Source organism: Pseudophryne corroboree, chromosome 2, assembly GCF_028390025.1.
Source record: "Pseudophryne corroboree isolate aPseCor3 chromosome 2, aPseCor3.hap2, whole genome shotgun sequence".
NCBI classification, from domain to species: domain Eukaryota; kingdom Metazoa; phylum Chordata; class Amphibia; order Anura; family Myobatrachidae; genus Pseudophryne; species Pseudophryne corroboree.
Window position 1 is genome coordinate 952,656,582 of NC_086445.1, and position 19,504 is coordinate 952,676,085.

Below are 19,504 nucleotides of genomic sequence, written 5' to 3' on the forward strand. Positions count from 1 at the left end.
ATTTGACGTTTGGCGTTACCTTTACGTGTAATACCTGCGATCAGCCACCAGATGTCGCTTTTTACAATCACCACTGTGCATGCGTGTGGTCTCCCGTAAAATACAATACTGACATACATAATAAGGACTACTTTACTAAGGCGTCTCATTACGCTGCATACAGCAAATACTGTACTCATTACGCTGCATTATTTAATACAGTACTGTACAGTATATACAGTACGACACCGACGCAAATACAGTAGTACAGCATACAGTATATGATCCATCTACAATACTTTATGAATACTGTATGTGAGCGTCCGAGTCCCGCAGACAAAACACTACTGTAAAACCAGTAGTGTACACTGTCGCAAATGGATGTGTGTTACAAGTTCACTATTGCCTCTCAAGATTAGGAATTTTCTACAGTATGTTATCGTCTTAATCCCGTAGCCATTACAGCATAATCAAAACCAACGGATTTATACATTTGTCTGCGGCGAAGTGGTGAAGTGTTTCGCTTCCTATACTCAGAGTCCAGGGTTCGATTCCTTAAGTACTAATGCATGTTACTGTAGTTTTTTTCAGACACTTTATTATTTTTTTTATTCACCCCCACCTCGTGGCAGGCAGCAGTTGGGTATGGAATGAGAAATGGCATAAGCTGTGCAGGCTACGGGGCGATGCTGAAGGAGCGTCACAATCCCCTAGCCAAAATACACAGAGATACTGTAAGCGTATACTGTAAGATACTGTAAGCGTGAGATACTGTATTGAGCTAGGGGATTGTGACGCTCCTTCAGCATTGCCCCCTGAACTGTGAAATGTACAGTACAGTATGCCATATTGTATCTCACTCCATATCCGAGCGCTGCCACGTGCTGGGAGTTCACGGTCGGCGGCCATTTTGTCAGGTTGCTAAGCGATCCAGCTCGGTATACCGTAATGTGCATAGACCTCGCTTATCCCAATGTACAGTAATTGAGCTAGGGGATTGTGACGCTCCTTCAGCATTGCCCCCTGGAGTGTGAAATGTATGCCATACTGTATCTCACTCCATATTTGAGCGCTGCCACGTGCTGGGAGTTCACGGTCGGCGGCCATTTTGTCAGGTTGCTAAGCGATCCAGCTCGGTATACCGTAATGTGCATAGACCTCGCTTATCCCAATGTACAGTAATTGAGCTAGGGGATTGTGACGCTCCTTCAGCATTGCCCCCTGGAGTGTGAAATGTATGCCATACTGTATCTCACTACATATCCGAGCGCTGCCACGTGCTGGGAGTTCACGGTCGGCGGCCATGTTGTCAGGTTGCTAAGCGATCCAGCTCGGTATACCGTAATGTGCATAGACCTCGCTTATCCCAATGTAATTGAGCTAGGGGATTGTGACGCTCCTTCAGCATCGCCCCGTAGCCTGCACAGCTTATGCCATTTCTCATTCCATACCCAACTGCTGCCTGCCACGAGGTGGGGGTTCAGGAGGTGGGGGTTCATGGGTAGTGGTCGTTTTGACAGTGTGCTATGCGATTGAGTCATTGCACCACACCACCAAGCGGTTCAAGTCAGCGGCCTGGACGACCGAGGCCTGGAGGACCGCAGAGGAGGCCTGGAGGACCGCAGCGGACTGGACGAAGTCAGCGGCATGGACGACCACAGAGGCCCTAGGCTACGGAGCAAGTAATACAGTAGTCCAGATTGTACAGACTATGGGGCAATGCTGAAGGAGCGTCACAATCCCCTAGCTAAAATACACAGTATGCATATTATGGTACAGTACACCGGACTCGATGACATACTGTAGCACACTGGCAAAATGGCCGCCGCCCCTGAACCCTTGTGCAAGTTATGGGGCAATGCTGAAGGAGCGTCACAATCCCCTAGCCAAAATACACAGGGGAGGGATAAGCTACTGTAGGATTGCATACAGTATTACGGTACACCGGACTCAATCGCATAGCACACTGTCAAAACGACCGCTTTGTGCAGGGTACGGGGCAATGCTGAAGGAGCGTCACAATCCCCTAGCTACAATACACAGGGGTGATAGAGATAATCGAGTGGCTGGAGGGGGGTCCCCTTGATTTAAGGGGCCCCCACTCCTCCAGGGTACTCCGGCCAGGTGTGACTACTGTAGTTGGGTATTTAATTCCATGGCCGCAGGGACCGGTATAAAAGTCTCCCCCGGCTGTGCATTATCTGTCCAGCTAGTGGAGCCCAGTGCTGATTCAAAAAATATGGGGAACCCCTACGCTTTTTTTGTCCCCCTTATTTTTTGCACCAGGACCAGGCGCAGAGCCCGGTGCTGGTTCTAAAAAGATGGGGGATCCCGTGTCCATTTTTTCCGTATTCCTGCCGGAATTCGACTGCAATTGCATATACAGTACTGTACCCCTTAATGTCACTGCTTACAGTATACAGTATTTAGACATGAGCTTGTGTACAGTATCTGTCATGAGGTGCTTTTTTCACTGACACTATAACTTTTTTCTATTGTGATATACTGTACAGAGGCGGCAAACTAGCGAAACGGGAATAATCAGCTTCTGCAGAATAAAATGAGATGCTACAGTACATGCCTATATTCTGTGAGTGACTGCGGCTCTATGAAATTAAATCAGAAAATTTAAATATGAAATGCATTACTAATGTGTGGCATTACTGTACTGTATGTGTACTGTATAAGGTGTACTACAATATTTTCTGGTGTAACATAAGGAAAGGGCACTACTGCATGGTCTAATGCAGTGGTTCTCAAACTTGGTCCTCAGGACCCCACACAGTGCATGTTTTGCAGGTAAACCAGCAAGTGCACAGATGTATTCATTACTAACTGACACATTTTAGAAGGTCCATACAGTAGGTGGAGCTAATTTTTTCACTTGTGATTCTGTGAGACCTGCAAAACCTGCACTGTGTGGGGTCCTGAGGACTGAGTTTGAGAACCTGTGGTCTAATGTAAATAAAGATGAATGTGGTGGGGTGTAATGTGAATAAGGGGCATTACTGTTAGGAGTAATGTGGTACTATGATATGATGTCATGAGAATAAGAGACACCACTGCATGATATAATGTGAATAAAGTTGCAGTACTGTGTTGTGTCATTTCATCTTCGGGTATTATTGTGTTACCATGCCCCTTCCCAGCAAGAACATACTGTACACTGTTTTGGGCTGGCACTAAATGTGCACATTGTTCTTATTTAGATTATAGGGGGTAGGAGCGCCAAAATGGGTGATGGTGCTGGGAAAGGGGTGCAGGGTTAGAGGCGGAACTACGTAGCATCTGTGCAAGAGGGCATCAGCCAAAATCTAGCCTAGGGCATCATGTTGGTCAGGTTTGGCTCTGATAATACTGTATACTGTACTCTTACTGTACTTTGCATTCAATACAGATACTGTTTGCACACAGGTTTTACATGAATCATTGGCAATGCTGCAGGAGTGTCTCATTAGGCAATCTAAAATATACCACGACTATGGGTGGGGATACAGTAGGGAAGTTCTGTCACCATAAGCTGTCTGCTGTGTATAGCATATTTCCATCTGAGATGCATTTGTGTGTTTGTAATAAGAAAAAAACATTTTACTGTACATTTAGTGGATACAGTATTTCTCCCCCATAATGACGTATCATACTGTACAGGTACCCTCATGTACTGTACTGTACCATACTGTAAAATTGAATATTTATTGGAAAAACATCAATATTAATGTAAAAATAAAGTATTACAACATCCGATTCCATGTACTGCACTGATCAAAATGTACAGTACTCTTATTCAGGACTTATAAAACTGAAAATAACTGTTCATACAGTACACATCAATAACATTACTACTGTATAATATTCTACATTAGTTTATGCAATAATCAGACAAAGGCAATTTTATCATTTTTTTTAATAATGCACCAATTTAAAATTTTAAACAGAAAATACAGAACTACATATTTGTGGCTTGACCATTTCTTTCAACTACAACAGGTAATACTTTATACAGGTGATTTATATAATTATTACAATGTTCAGGTGTGAGTACTTCTAGCCAAAATTTCTTTATCCCATCCACCAGTTGCTGTTTTGTTGTTGGCTTTGCAACACTCCTAACGTACCTCTTCAATTGAGCCCACACTAATTCGATTGGGTTCATGTCTGGTGATCTAATTAAAAAAAAAAAAAGCGTATAGAAAAAATTAATTACATTACAGTAAATAGAGAAAATTAAACATACAATATTGTACTGTTTATTAAACAAAATTTTTTTTACAGTACTAGAGTGCTATCCAAAATTTTACTTGTACACTGTTGAAAGAATACTCACTCTGGTGGTGTGCGTTCCCAATTCATACCTTTCTCTTCCATAAATTTGGCTGAGGCGGAGTGTTTAGGATCATTGTCTTGGAATATCCTATGGTGAGTTGGGTAATATTTATTCACAAATGGCACCATACATTTCTCTACTATTGTTTCTTGGAAATATTTCTTATCCATGATTCCTACAGAAATCAAAAAATGTTGTTCATTAATAAGCAACTCCTTTTATTGTGCAGTTACACGTACTCTACAGTACAACATGTATTTTTACAGAACACAGGCACAGAATAAAGTATAGTACTGTACTGTACCTTCGAAAAATAATAGGGGACCAGCTCCTAATCGTGATATGCCTCCCCATACATGGATTTTCAATGGATGCTTTGGGCGTGGTTTTAAAGAGATATGGTTACGTTTCCTGAATGACATTCTGGAGAACCGCTCAAGGGCAACAGACGATTCATCTGTGAAAATGACATCATCAAATGTTTCACCACTCTCAATCCATCGCCGTGCCTGTTCCACTCTCTTTTCTTTATTCACATCTCTTATCATTGGAGATATCCTGTGAAGAGCCAAAAATAATGAAATCAGATACAGTTATGAAATTACAGATTTACAGATTACTGTATATACAGTAGACTGTATGTGCAGTATACTGTATTATATACCTACTGTATACATTAAACTGTACATACAGTACATTAAGTTACATACAGAGTAATATATATATATACATACTGTACTGTACATACACACAAACACACACACACAGTATACAGTATGTAATCATCACAATAAGCCGGCAATGCTTCATTGCTGTCTCTGAGTGCCTATACAGTAGGTATCTCTTTTGGGATAGAATACTGTATATACAGTATATACACACACACATACTGTATATAGTATAAAGTACACACTCTGTATAATGATTTATGGCATTATTATATCACGTATCAAGGGATTATTAACAGTGCATTTACTGTATGGTTTATACTGCTTTCAGTATTTTACCTTGTTGCGCCAAAGGTCCATCCCATTTTCCGTCGCATCCTTCTGATGCTGGTGGCCGATATGTCCAGGTCATACTTGGAATGGAGAATTCGTTTTATTTGCAGAGCAGTACGCTCATCATCCTCACGAGTTAGTTCCTCCACAATTTGTTGCACTCTCCTACAGTACAATACAGTATGAAAAATATGAATTCATGAACAGCACAATCACAGTTACAATTGATGAAGTTTTTATTTTATTTCAAAAAAATTGTTTATGGTATAAAGCAAGTCATTTAAACATTACAGTAGTGTACAGTACGTACCATGTGCATTTTGTAGGAAATACAAATCTGGGCGTTGTTCTCTCGAATGCATGATAGCGCACCGTTTCTAAAGTGACTATAATGCCACTTTCCTTGAGCCATGCATGGATCTCTTTGATGGTTTTATTTTCTTTTTTCATGTTGGCGATTATCTTGCTCATCGTTTTGTTGATAGTTACTGGCATGTTGTCCAAATATAATTCCTGTATGGAGAGAAAACATTTGTGAATACTGTAGTCTAAAATTTACACATCTGAAAATGCATAAGAGTTTTATGATAGAAGTTAATACTGTACATGTTTACTATCCAGTACCTGATGTTCAAATTTAAGTATTGTATACTGTACAGTACTGAAAATACAACTTCAGTGTTATGGACTGCAATTAGTTTCCTGTATGAAACAGATACAGTACAGTAAATAACCCTCCTTGGAAGTGCATGGGCCCTGTGAGACTTACAGTAGTGTACAGCATAAGGGTCGACTGACATGATGTACAAGCATTACATACAGTACATGTCAGTACTGTATGTAAATTCTTCAATTATTGCCTAACAACAATGCTGCTTACTGTATATTAAATACTGTAGGCCTAGAAATGTGCATCTCAATATAGTAGTTAAAAACACAGGGGCCTATGTGGATAAGCGAGTTCTATGCACACTAAAAATGGCCACCGACCGTGAACCCCCAGCACGTGGCAGCGCTCGGATATGTAGTGAGATACAGTATGGCATACATTTCACACTCCAGGGGGCAATGCTGAAGGAGCGTCACAATCCCCTAGCTCAATTACATTGGGATAAGCGAGGTCTATGCACATTACGGTATACCGAGCTGGATCGCTTAGCAACCTGACAAAATGGCCGCCGACCGTGAACTCCCAGCACGTGGCAGCGCTCAAATATGGAGTGAGATACAGTATGGCATACATTTCACACTCCAGGGGGCAATGCTGAAGGAGCGTCACAATCCCCTAGCTCAATTACTGTACATTGGGATAAGCGAGGTCTATGCACATTACGGTATACCGAGCTGGATCGCTTAGCAACCTGACAAAATGGCCGCCGACCGTGAACTCCCAGCACGTGGCAGCGCTCGGATATGGAGTGAGATACAGTATGGCATACATTTCACACTCCAGGGGGCAATGCTGAAGGAGCGTCACAATCCCCTAGCTCAATTACTGTACATTGGGATAAGCGAGGTCTATGCACATTACGGTATACCGAGCTGGATCGCTTAGCAACCTGACAAAATGGCCGCCGACCGTGAACTCCCAGCACGTGGCAGCGCTCAAATATGGAGTGAGAGATGGTATACATTTTAAAATACACCGGGATAAGTTGTACAGGCCATGGAGCAATGTACAGGGACATTCATCATTTACGTATATAAATAATTGTAAACCGTAAATGAAAGAATTACCGGTCAAATACTGTATGACGAAACTGTGTCAATGAGCTGGAACAGTATGGCCTGTGAAGAAGTTTTCGAAGGCAGAAACGGAGAGCAAATTATCAGGAGATTTCTGAAAGGTCGGAGAAGATCCACACAGCAAGTCTGCTTACGAGGAAACAGCTTTGCAAAGTGGGTAGCGGGGCGGTGACTGAGACGCTCTTTTATTCACATTCACACAAAAGGAATTCTTACCGCTGTGATTGGTGCCAATATAGGCGCATTCATCCTTACACCAATCACAGAGCATACTGTACAGGTACTTTTGAATGTGAATAAAAGAGCGTCTCAGTCACCGGCCGCTACCCACTTTGCAAATCTGTTTCCTCGTAGGCAGACTTGCTGTGTGGATCTTCTCCGACCTTTCAGAAATCTCCTGATAATTTGCTCTCCGTTTCTGCCTTCGAAAACTTCTTCACAGGCCATACTGTTCCAGCTCATTGACACAGTTTCGTCATACAGTATTTGACCGGTAATTCTTTCATTTACGGTTTACAATTATTTATATACGTAAATGATGAATGTCCCTGTACATTGCTCCATGGCCTGTACAACTTATCCCGGTGTATTTTAAAATGTATACCATCTCTCACTCCATATTTGAGCGCTGCCACGTGCTGGGAGTTCACGGTCGGCGGCCATTTTGTCAGGTTGCTAAGCGATCCAGCTCGGTATACCGTAATGTGCATAGACCTCGCTTATCCCAATGTACAGTAATTGAGCTAAGGGATTGTGACGCTCCTTCAGCATTGCCCCCTGGAGTGTGAAATGTATGCCATACTGTATCTCACTACATATCCGAGCGCTGCCACGTGCTGGGAGTTCACGGTCGGCGGCCATTTTGTCAGGTTGCTAAGCGATCCAGCTCGGTATACCGTAATGTGCATAGACCTCGCTTATCCCAATGTACAGTAATTGAGCTAGGGGATTGTGACGCTCCTTCAGCATTGCCCCCTGGAGTGTGAAATGTATGCCATACTGTATCTCACTACATATCCGAGCGCTGCCACGTGCTGGGAGTTCACGGTCGGCGGCCATGTTGTCAGGTTGCTAAGCGATCCAGCTCGGTATACCGTAATGTGCATAGACCTCGCTTATCCCAATGTAATTGAGCTAGGGGATTGTGACGCTCCTTCAGCATTGCCCCCTGGAGTGTGAAATGTATGCCATACTGTATCTCACTACATATCCGAGCGCTGCCACGTGCTGGGAGTTCACGGTCGGCGGCCATTTTGTCAGGTTGCTAAGCGATCCAGCTCGGTATACCGTAATGTGCATAGACCTCGCTTATCCCAATGTACAGTAATTGAGCTAGGGGATTGTGACGCTCCTTCAGCATTGCCCCCTGAACTGTGAAATGTATGCCATATTGTATCTCACTACATATCCGAGCGCTGCCACGTGCTGGGAGTTCACGGTCGGCGGCCATGTTGTCAGGTTGCTAAGCGATCCAGCTCGGTATACCGTAATGTGCATAGACCTCGCTTATCCCAATGTAATTGAGCTAGGGGATTGTGACGCTCCTTCAGCATTGCCCCCTGAACTGTGAAATGTATGCCATACTGTATCTCACTACATATCCGAGCGCTGCCACGTGCTGGGGGTTCACGGTCGGTGGCCATTTTTAGTGTGCATAGAACTCGCTTATCCACATAGGCCCCTGTGTTTTTAACTACTATATTGAGATGCACATTTCTAGGCCTACAGTATTTAATATACAGTAAGCAGCATTGTTGTTAGGCTTTACGCTACCCACTTTGCAAATCTGTTTCCTCGTAGGCAGACTTGCTGTGTGGATCTTCTCCGACCTTTCAGAAATCTCCTGATAATTTGCTCTCCGTTTCTGCCTTCGAAAACTTCTTGACAGGCCATACTGTTCCAGCTCATTGACACAGTTTCGTCATACAGTATTTGACCGGTAATTCTTTCATTTACGGTTTACAATTATTTATATACTGTACGTAAATGATGAATGTCCCTGTGCATTGCTCCATGGCCTGTACAACTTATCCCGGTGTACTGTATTTTAAAATGTATACCATCTCTCACTACATATCCGAGCGCTGCCACGTGCTGGGAGTTCACGGTCGGTGGCCATTTTTAGTGTGCATAGAACTCGCTTATCCACATAGGCCCCTGTGTTTTTAACTACTATATTGAGATGCACATTTCTAGGCCTACAGTATTTAATATACAGTAAGCAGCATTGTTGTTAGGCAATAATTGAAGAATTTACATACAGTACTGACATGTACTGTATGTAATGCTTGTACATCATGTCAGTCGACCCTTATGCTGTACACTACTGTAAGTCTCACAGGGCCCATGCACTTCCAAGGAGGGTTATTTACTGTACTGTATCTGTTTCATACAGGAAACTAATTGCAGTCCATAACACTAATATTAAGCCCACTCCATTATCCACTCCTCCCCTGTGTATTAAACACCCCCTACCACCCTGGAAGTCATGTACCAGGGCCCCTTCATTCAGCACAATGCCCCCTTCTACAGTTTAGTGTTCTCCTTCCTGCCCCATCTGTGCAGTAAAGGAATAATTAGCAGAAATTATTTCTCCAGGTCCTACTGTACATACTGAGCGAAAGATAGAACCCCCCCTATCCCCCGCGGAGCATCAAAGCTGCCGCTGATAGCTCCCCCCACCCCTTCCGCTGGTGAGTGGGTAGGGGCCCCAGTGCATTGCTGTGTCCAGGGGCCCACACTGCTGTTAAGATGGCTCTAGTAATTGAGCTAGGGGATTGTGACGCTCCTTCAGCATTGCCCCTGGACTGTACCATACTGTATCTCACTCCATATCCAAGCGCTGCCACGTGCTGGGAGTTCACGGTCGGTGGCCATTTTGTCAGGTTGCTAAGCGATCCAGCTCGGTATAACGTAATGTACATAGACCTTGCTTATCCCGGTGTACTACAGGTATGTGCAGTAGTACTGAATGATTGCTATCACTTGTGGTGAAACACCTATCTTATCAAATACAGTAACTACTGTACAGTATAGTTGTTCGCACAGGTGATGGTAATCATACTGTATATTTAAACTGAAGTCCGTAACAGAGCATTCTGTCCCTCCTGCAGAGGTTCTTGTTGGGAGGCACAGGGAAAAAAGGCAAATACTGTACAGTACTGTATTTGCACTTTACTGTTGTGCACTTTATTTGAAAATGTACAGTTGTTTGCTATTTTTAGCATGCTGTGCTTTACATGTTTTCTTATTGTGGTTTTTATATTTTTAGACAAAAGACAAAGAATGCAGACTACCAGATTTTACGGGAGTGCCAAAACCCACCCATCAGTGGCACAGAAACTTGCTGCATTAGTCCCACAAAAGAAGAAGAAAACTGCCAAGGCGGCTCAGAAAGAAAATGTGGTGAAACCACGAAAAAATGCCAAGGCAAAGAATAATACGTTGGAGATGATATGTGGTGTGGCAAATGATGTAATTGTTCCATCTCCTGCAGATCACAGTGTTCAGCCAATGAATCTGGAAATACCGGTGCTAGAGGACGTGACAAACACGCTGCATCAGGAAGCTTCTTTTTTGGACCATGTAGCCACCCCTGGACAAGAAGACATGACACATTCACCACGAAGAAGGTTGCATTTCACAGATGTGAACACCAAAGTGCAGGACTGCCAGTGTACCTGTCCTGTTTTACTAAAGGAGCTACTCAGTAAGGTGACCAATATGGAGTCAGAAGTTGGTGGACAGGTCAATCAGCTGCAGACCGATGTGGCTGGCCTTAAAGAAGGCATAAAGGAACAGATGGTAGAAGCCATGAAGAAAGTCATTGAACAAACGAGGGAAGAATGGCAAGTTGGAGTTTGCCGCACCATCATTGCAACACACCACCAAGCGGTTCAAGTCAGCGGCCTGGACGACCGAGGCCTGGAGGACCGCAGAGGAGGCCTGGACGACCGCAGAGGAGGCCTGGACGACGTCAGCGGCATGGAGGACCGCAGAGGAGGCCTGGAGGACCGCAGAGGAGGCCTGGAGGTCCGCAGAGGAGGCCTGGAGGACCGCAGAGGAGGCCTGGAGGACCGCAGAGGAGGCCTGGAGGACCGCAGAGGCCTGGACCACAGCAGCGGACTGGACGAAGTCAGCGACTTGGACGACCGCAGAGGAGGCCTGGAGGACCGCAGAAGAGACCTGGAGGACCGCAGAAGAGACCAGGAGGACCGCAGAAGAGACCTGGAGGACCGCAGAGGAGGCCTGGAGGACCGCAGAGGAGGTCTGGAGGACCGCAGAGGGCTGGACGACCGCAGAGGAGGCCTGGACGACGTCAGCGGCATGGAGGACCGCAGAGGAGGCCTGGAGGACCGCAGAGGAGGCCTGGAGGACCGCAGAGGCCTGGACCACAGCAGCGGACTGGACGAAGTCAGCGACTTGGACGACCGCAGAGGAGGCCTGGAGGACCGCAGAAGAGACCTGGAGGACCGCAGAAGAGACCAGGAGGACCGCAGAAGAGACCTGGAGGACCGCAGAGGAGGCCTGGAGGACCGCAGAGGAGGCCTGGAGGACCGCAGAGGGCTGGACGACCGCAGAGGAGGCCTGGAGGACCGCAGAAGAGACCTGGACGACCGCAGCGGACTGGACGAAGTCAGCGGCATGGAGGACCGCAGAGGAGGCCTGGACGACCGCAGCGGACTGGACGAAGTCAGCGGCATGGAGGACCGCAGAGGAGGCCTGGAGGACCGCAGAAGAGACCTGGAGGACCGCAGAGGCCTGGACGAAGTCAGCGACTTGGGCGAACGCAGAGGAGGCCTGGAGGACCGCAGAAGAGACCTGGAGGACCGCAGAGGAAACATGGAGGACCGCAGAGGAGGCCTGGAGGACCGCAGAGGAGGCCTGGAGGACCGCAGAGGAGGCCTGGAGGACCGCAGAGGAGGCCTGGAGGACCGCAGAGGAGGCCTGGAGGACCGCAGAGGCCTGGACCACAGCAGCGGACTGGACGAAGTCAGCGACTTGGGCGAACGCAGAGGAGGCCTGGAGGACCGCAGAAGAGACCTGGAGGACCGCAGAGGAGGCCTGGAGGACCGCAGAGGAGGCCTGGAGGACCGCAGAGGAGGCCTGGAGGACCGCAGAGGAGGCCTGGAGGACCGCAGAGGATGCCTGGAGGACCGCAGAGGAGGCCTGGAGGACCGCAGAGGAGGCCTGGAGGACCGCAGAGGAGGCCTGGAGGACCGCAGAGGAGGCCTGGAGGACCGCAGAGGCCTGGACCACAGCAGCGGACTGGACGAAGTCAGCGACTTGGGCGAACGCAGAGGAGGCCTGGGCGAACGCAGAGGAGGCCTGGAGGACCGCAGAGGAGGCCTGGAGGACCGCAGAGGAGGCCTGGAGGACCGCAGAGGAGGCCTGGAGGACCGCAGAGGAGGCCTGGAGGACCGCAGAGGAGGCCTGGAGGACCGCAGAGGCCTGGACCACAGCAGCGGACTGGACGAAGTCAGCGACTTGGGCGAACGCAGAGGAGGCCTGGGCGAACGCAGAGGAGGCCTGGAGGACCGCAGAGGAGGCCTGGAGGACCGCAGAGGAGGCCTGGAGGACCGCAGAGGAGGCCTGGAGGACCGCAGAGGAGGCCTGGAGGACCGCAGAGGAGGCCTGGAGGACCGCAGAGGCCTGGACCACAGCAGCGGACTGGACGAAGTCAGCGACTTGGGCGAACGCAGAGGAGGCCTGGAGGACCGCAGAAGAGACCTGGAGGACCGCAGAAGAGACCTGGAGGACCGCAGAGGAGGCCTGGAGGACCGCAGAGGAGGCCTGGAGGACCGCAGAGGGCTGGACGACCGCAGAGGCCTGGATTCAAGTGTGCTGTTGCCAGGAACACCAATGATGACCAGCACACCTGCTCACAGGCCACTTCGCAATACATTCGGAGGCTCTCTGAACAATATTGCCCTGGCTGTCATCTCAACTTCCCTGGACGACCATCTGTACAGAGCTTCAAATGGACATATTCAGAAATATGCATATTCTCTGTTCCAGCACCATGTACGGTACGACAAATACTTGACGTGGGCCAATCGTGTGAACTTTGATGGTTCCAAGGGCAAACTTCCGCTGCCCAAAAATCTGGTACATGACATCATGGCTAGGTGTGAACGCCGCGTGAGGATTGGTGATCCAGAAAAGAGGAAGATAAGGGATACCATAAACTCTGTGCTGAGAACGAAGAGGAAAATGACTTGGAAGCTCGACTATGATGAAACCAGATCATTACCTAACTCCTAGCTTCTGCACATCAGCTTCACACAGCTGAAGTTAAAAAATTGTGTCAATGTACCTGTATTACCTGTACATTTTCTGGGGCTGCATGCACTGTGCTGAATCCACTTGGAGCAGCTCGGTTACTCAAAGGGGAGTGCATGAACTTGGCTCACCACATTCCTGGTAATGTAAGGGCCTGTTACAAGTTGCCCCTTTTATTCCTGTTGATTTTTTCGGCGCTGCTGTATCTATCCAGTAGCAGCCGAGTCCATTGTGCTGTGTCCATCTGGGGCCTTGGGCTGCGTTTCCATCCAGGGGCTGCTGTTGTCAGTTCTCTATTCTGGTGTCCGTATGCGACAGTGTTAAAAAGCAAAAGACAAAAACGAAAAATAATTCCAAAAAGCAAAACCTAAAAATAAAGTACAAAAACCATTACCCCGCACCACCACCACAAAAAAATAAATTATAAAAATGTTAAAGTTGATATTGTTACTGTATTTGTGCTGTTACCTTTTGATTAAAGTACCGTACAGTATGTGTGATGTTGGCTTTATTACAATACAGTACAGTATGTGTGATGTTACATGTTCCAAATGACTTTGTCCGTAAATAAAGTGTTTCTTAAAATAAACATGACGTGGTTTCCAATGTTTGTATTCCCAACTTCCTGTACTGTATAAATTAGTACTACTGTATGATGGGAATTCAATTAAGAGTGGTATACTGTATGTAAAACAACTTGGTTAGGCATCTTGCATTTCATATTTTAATAAAAACCACAGGAAACTTCTATTTTTAAAAGTTTATTGAAGAAAAAAAAGGTGTTTTTTTTTTTTAAATAAAGTTTGAAAGTTAATTAAAACAAAAAAGTAGTTTGTTCTTCGTTACATTCTTTTCTTGTGTATATAGATATCTGTGGGGAAAAAAAAAAAAAAAAGTATTAAAGTAAAGACACTCATGTTCATTTGTTTTCCAAGAAAATTTGTGGAACCACACAGCCCAGCAATAAGTCATGCTGGGCTGTGTGGTTCCACAAAAGGCATGCGGTACAAAGTGAAATAGTGGTGTCAGTGGTCAGCACTTTGACACGCTAACAATTGTGGAACCACACAGCAATGGCTGACACACATAAAATGGCTGACACACACAAAATGCCTGACACACACAAAATGCCTGACACACACAAAATGCCTGACACACACATGCTGGAGTGAAAACACATGTTTGCCAAACAGTCGACAGCACATGTCGGCAAGATGGCCGACCAAACTTGCTCCAAATCACCCCAAACTGGCCAGAAAGCACCCCAGCACACTCAGGAGGTACTGTACACCACAGCTAAATTAGGAGAGAATTTCATTACAAACAGCCAGATCTTGCAGATTATCTGCCAGATAATTGTATGGTGTACAGTATGCCTATCTTATACAGTAGAAAAAGATACTATACAATGGAGTACAAGAACAAAAATTTTTATTAAATAAAATTAAATAAAACTTAATAAAATATTAAAATAGTGGTCCACTAGGAGGTGGACCACCACCCGCTGGAGCTGGATGGCACGCTGCAACTGTTCTGTGGGAAAAAAAGGACAGTATTACAAAACAAATACTGAATACTTTACAGTGTAGTAATGGCAATACAGTACTGTACTTTACTCTATATTAGACAATATTGTTATTTACAATGTACAGTACTGTATTGTCAGTACAGTAAATCAAACACTACTGTATGCTGTCGAGGTAATTTAAACATTGCTTTAGTTTACCTCTTGTATAAGTGGGCTGCTGCCTGCCCGCTTCTGGGCCAGCCCACCTATCTTGCCCCTGTCTGGGGCCCCCATAAATAATTGGCACTATATTGGAGAAAAAAAAACATTTAGTCACATTCAAATAGTAAACAATTATTACTGTATACTGTAGGTACAGTATTATACTGTATTGCTGGTATTCAAAATATAAAGTACTGTACAAGAGTTTAGCTTCAATAGGTCATAAACAAATTGTCAAAGGAATTAAACACCACAGTACAAATACTGTAGACATTTACTGTATGTATTAGCAGTCATGACATTTCATGACCGCTTCAGAAAAAAGAGGGTTACAGTACTGTAGGTGGTGTTGTAGGGAGTACTATCCATAATAGTGGACTGTACTCAGAGCCAGCCATAAATAATATGATTCCCTAGTCAAGTTTTTGGATGCTGCCCCCTTGCACAGATGCTATTTCCGCCTCTGAGCCTGTACCCCTTTCCCAGCACCATCACCCCTCAACCATAGCAGTCGTCATTTTGGTGCTCCTCCAACTTACTGTACTGTATGTTTAAAATAGCAACAGTGTGCACATTCGGTGTGCATCCCAAAACGGTGCATGTTCTTGCTGGGAAGGGGCAAGGCCACACAGTAATTCCCCAATCTGAAATGACGCCACACAGTACTGCAACTTTATTCACAACATATCATGCAATAGTGTCTCTTTTTCTCGTTACATCATATGATAGTACCACATTACTCCTCAAAGTATTCCCACTTATTCACATTGCATCACATCATATTGCTCTTTGTTCACATTAGACCACACAGTAGTGCCCTTGCTACAGTATATGTTACACAACAAAGTACTGTATACACATAATGCTGCACATTAGTAATGCATTTTGTATGCACAGAATATACTGTAGGCATGCTGCATATCATATTAATCAGCAGAAGCTGCTTGTGCCCCTGGGCATTTGGCAAGTATGCCTATGCCTAGGGCAGGCTCAGACTGGAGATCAGTACGTAATCCCGCTGGACGGGATCCCGGCAGTCAAAATACAGACGCCGGAATCCCGACCACACAATCCCGACAGGGGCGGCGAGCGGAAAGCAGCCCCTTGCATGCTTGCTTCGCTCGCCACGCGGTGGGCACGGTGCCTCGCTACGCTCTACACACTATTATATCAGTAGTCAGGAAACGCAGCATGCATTTGTGGAGTGAAGAGGGTGAAAAAGGAGAGAAAGTACAGTTTGTACTGTAAGGTTATGTCAGAGGGTGTGAAGATGATCAGCTCAGTGTTATACATGTTACAGTAAGTTAGAATACAGTACAGTGCATTATGTATTTCTATTTTATTACCAGGTGTCTCCTCCACTGGTTGGCGACGGACTGTAAAAAGATAATACAGTACAGTTAGTCATATCAGTTTGACTTAAAATAATGTTGGAGAAAAAAAAATACTGTAATTACAGTACCAACTATTGCTACTGTACAGTATATTTACCAAAAATGTATTCTGGCTCGTCGTCTGTGGGTAAAAGAGAAGAATATTATAAGATACAGTATACAGTAAAAAGTATAGTAATAGTACACTAGTTTCCAGGCCCAGTATCAGGTGGGTAAAAAAAGGTATGCTTGTGACAGGCATGGTGATTCCAAGGGACCCCACCGAGACCATCAGAAAATTTGTGAGTGACCCGTATGCCGGTGATTATGACTAGAATAAGGTACAGTAGCAACTCTTTTTTCTTTTGAATTATGTATACTGTACAGTACTGTATGTGCATATTGTACAGTACACTTAAAATATTTAGCAGTTACTGTAGTGGTAATTTTTGGGATGACAGTATTAGCATACTGTAAGCATCCAACTGAGGCCCCCAAACAGATGCCGCCACTAGGTACAGTACGTGCCTCTCGTGCCTAATGGGAAATTCATCACTGACAGTATCTAGAGAGATGAATGGAGAGACAGTGACAAGGGGTGAGAGAGAGAGAGAGAGAGAAATTGAGTAAGATGGGTGTTTTTTTTAGAACAGGATGTTGTCCATACAGTAGCAACCAATCAAATATTACCTACTGTACTGTATTATCGTCTGTAAGTGTAACTAGATACTGTAAATGTTAATGTGGGATGTGATCGGTTGCTACTGTATGGGCAATATCACCAGTTCAAACAAAAACAATTTTCATCCGATTTCTACGCATTTGCCAGAAAAATCTGATGAAAAGTGCTACTCTGATGGCATCAGATCAATGTCAGTAATAATTCTTACCACTAAATGCAGCAGCAGCATCATCATCATCCTCCTCCTCCTCCGTGGCCTGTTCCAGTGTAGGGCCTGTGAAAAAAAACATTAATGTGAAAAAAAAAAAAGGTTAATTCCAGGAAATACACATACCCTCCAACATGGTACAAAATGCTCTGGTTCTGGACTTCCCTCTTAATTTATTATTGCCATCACCTGTGAAGAAACAGCTTTCTTATCATATAACTAGTTCAACACAGGTGATGGAAATCATAAATTAAGAGGGAAGTCTAGAAACAGAGCAGTGCGGCGGGTCATGTTGGAGGGTCTGCATACAGAAACATAGAATTTGATGACAAATACTGTAAGAACCACTTTGCCCATCTAATCTGCCTCTTTTTTTTAACCTTTTTTTTACATCAAACCTTATAACAATTTTCCCCAAACATCACATGATGCAAAGATAAATAAATAAAAAAATAAATAAAAAAAGAGGTGCAAGATGGAATTGTGATTGGGCCCTCCCAACCACCCTTATGTTATATAAACAGGGTCTGCCACACGACTGTGGCTGAAATGACTGGTTGGTTTGGGCCCCCACCAAAAAAAGAAGCAATCAATCTCTCCTTGCTCAAACTGGCTCTACAGAGGCACGATGTACCGGACTGGACTTACTTAATGGGTGCAGTGTGGTGAGGGACAGAGAGTCCTGGTCCTCCTCCTCCTCCTCCGCCACCGCCTGTGACAGTGTAGGGCCTGTGAAAGCAAAAAATCCATGAAATATACTTTTGTATTCTGTGTTGAATACAGTAAAGCAAAAATTCAGTCAGGAATTGGAGGAGGAGAGTAAATTTCGCACACAGAGACGAGAATGTCGAGGCCAGAATCAGGGGGTAGTGGAGGAGGGTTAGGATACCGTACCTCACCCTGTTGGGATTGCTGCAATCAGGATGCCACTGTCGGTCACCTGACCGCTAGAATCCTGACTGCTGGTCACGCAAACCCAACCCATTGGTTTAACACAATGTACAGTACAGTACAATACTGCAGTTTACTTACCAAGTTGGGGAGAGGGTTTTTCATCCTCACTGTCAATAATTACTGAGTTGAAAATAAAAAAATATTATAAACAAAATACAGTAGAGTACAGTTACTACAAAATTGCACAGTAGTACAGTGCTACAGGAGGCAGAGATATATTCATAATACAGTAGGAGCAGAATGACTGTCCAGCGGTAGGGGACATACAGTACTGTATTTAAAAGACCTGCTGTCTGGATCCCGACATTCAGAATGCAGAGTGTGGATTCAGAGTATGATTGGAGGGTTAGGCTAGTGGAGGGTGGGTCGGATGCACAATTTTGGGCACCATAATACAAAATGGATATCGTGGAACTACAAAAGGTTTAGAGGCGGGCGACCAAAGTGATGAAGTGGATTGAGAAGATGGAATACAAGGAAAGGCAGGCTAGGCATGTTTACATTGGAAAAGAGGAGATTAAGAGGGGACATGATTAACCTTTACAAATATACTGTATACAGTACAGTAAGGGGACAATACACAGGAACGGTTTTTGATAAGATGGACACAGAGGACACGTGCACAGTAACTCTTGTTGAAGTAGAGGCGATTTCGCACAGAGGCGAAAAGGGGTCTTCACAGTGAGGGAAATACTGTACAGTGCATGTTTGGAATTCCCTGCCTGAAAAGTAATAAAAGTGGACTTGGTCAATACTTTTAAGAATGGGCTTGAGAAAATCCTACTGTACTTACTATAATCTGGCTCCTCTTCCCCCGAATCAATGGGAATGAGCTCCTCCTCTGTATCAATTACGAGGCGGTCTGTGTGTAAAAGATGACAAGTATTGTAAAATACAAAAATTACAGTAATACTGTAGGAAACTAGTGTGACTGTAACAAAAAGTAATTATTACCACTTCCGGAGCTCTCGGATGCAGCAGCAGGTGGTGGTGGTGGTGGTGGTGTTGGTACTGTGGGAAAAAAAATAACAGTACTGTAAGTGAAGCTGTCAATTGGAAACATGTACTGTACAGTATCCAGGACACATGTACAGTAGTGTAACAACGATGACAGTAGCACCAGAATTCTCGTTACACAATACCTGGCAGCGCAGCAGGTGGTGGTGGTGGTGGTACTGTGGGAAAAAAAATAACAGTACTGTAAGTGAAGCTGTCAATTGGAAACA

At 45.1% G+C, this 19,504-nt stretch overlaps 1 long non-coding RNA gene across 1 annotated transcript; it reads right to left on the bottom strand.

Moving 5' to 3' along the window:
• Positions 1-17,337: 17,337 nt before the first annotated feature.
• Positions 17,338-19,135, bottom strand: LOC134987094 (uncharacterized). Its single transcript, XR_010192826.1, has 4 exons — positions 19,072-19,135; positions 18,357-18,398; positions 17,973-18,053; positions 17,338-17,390 (listed from the first exon to the last, which is right to left on the bottom strand). It is a non-coding gene; the product is annotated as an uncharacterized LOC134987094 (long non-coding RNA).
• Positions 19,136-19,504: the final 369 nt, after the last annotated feature.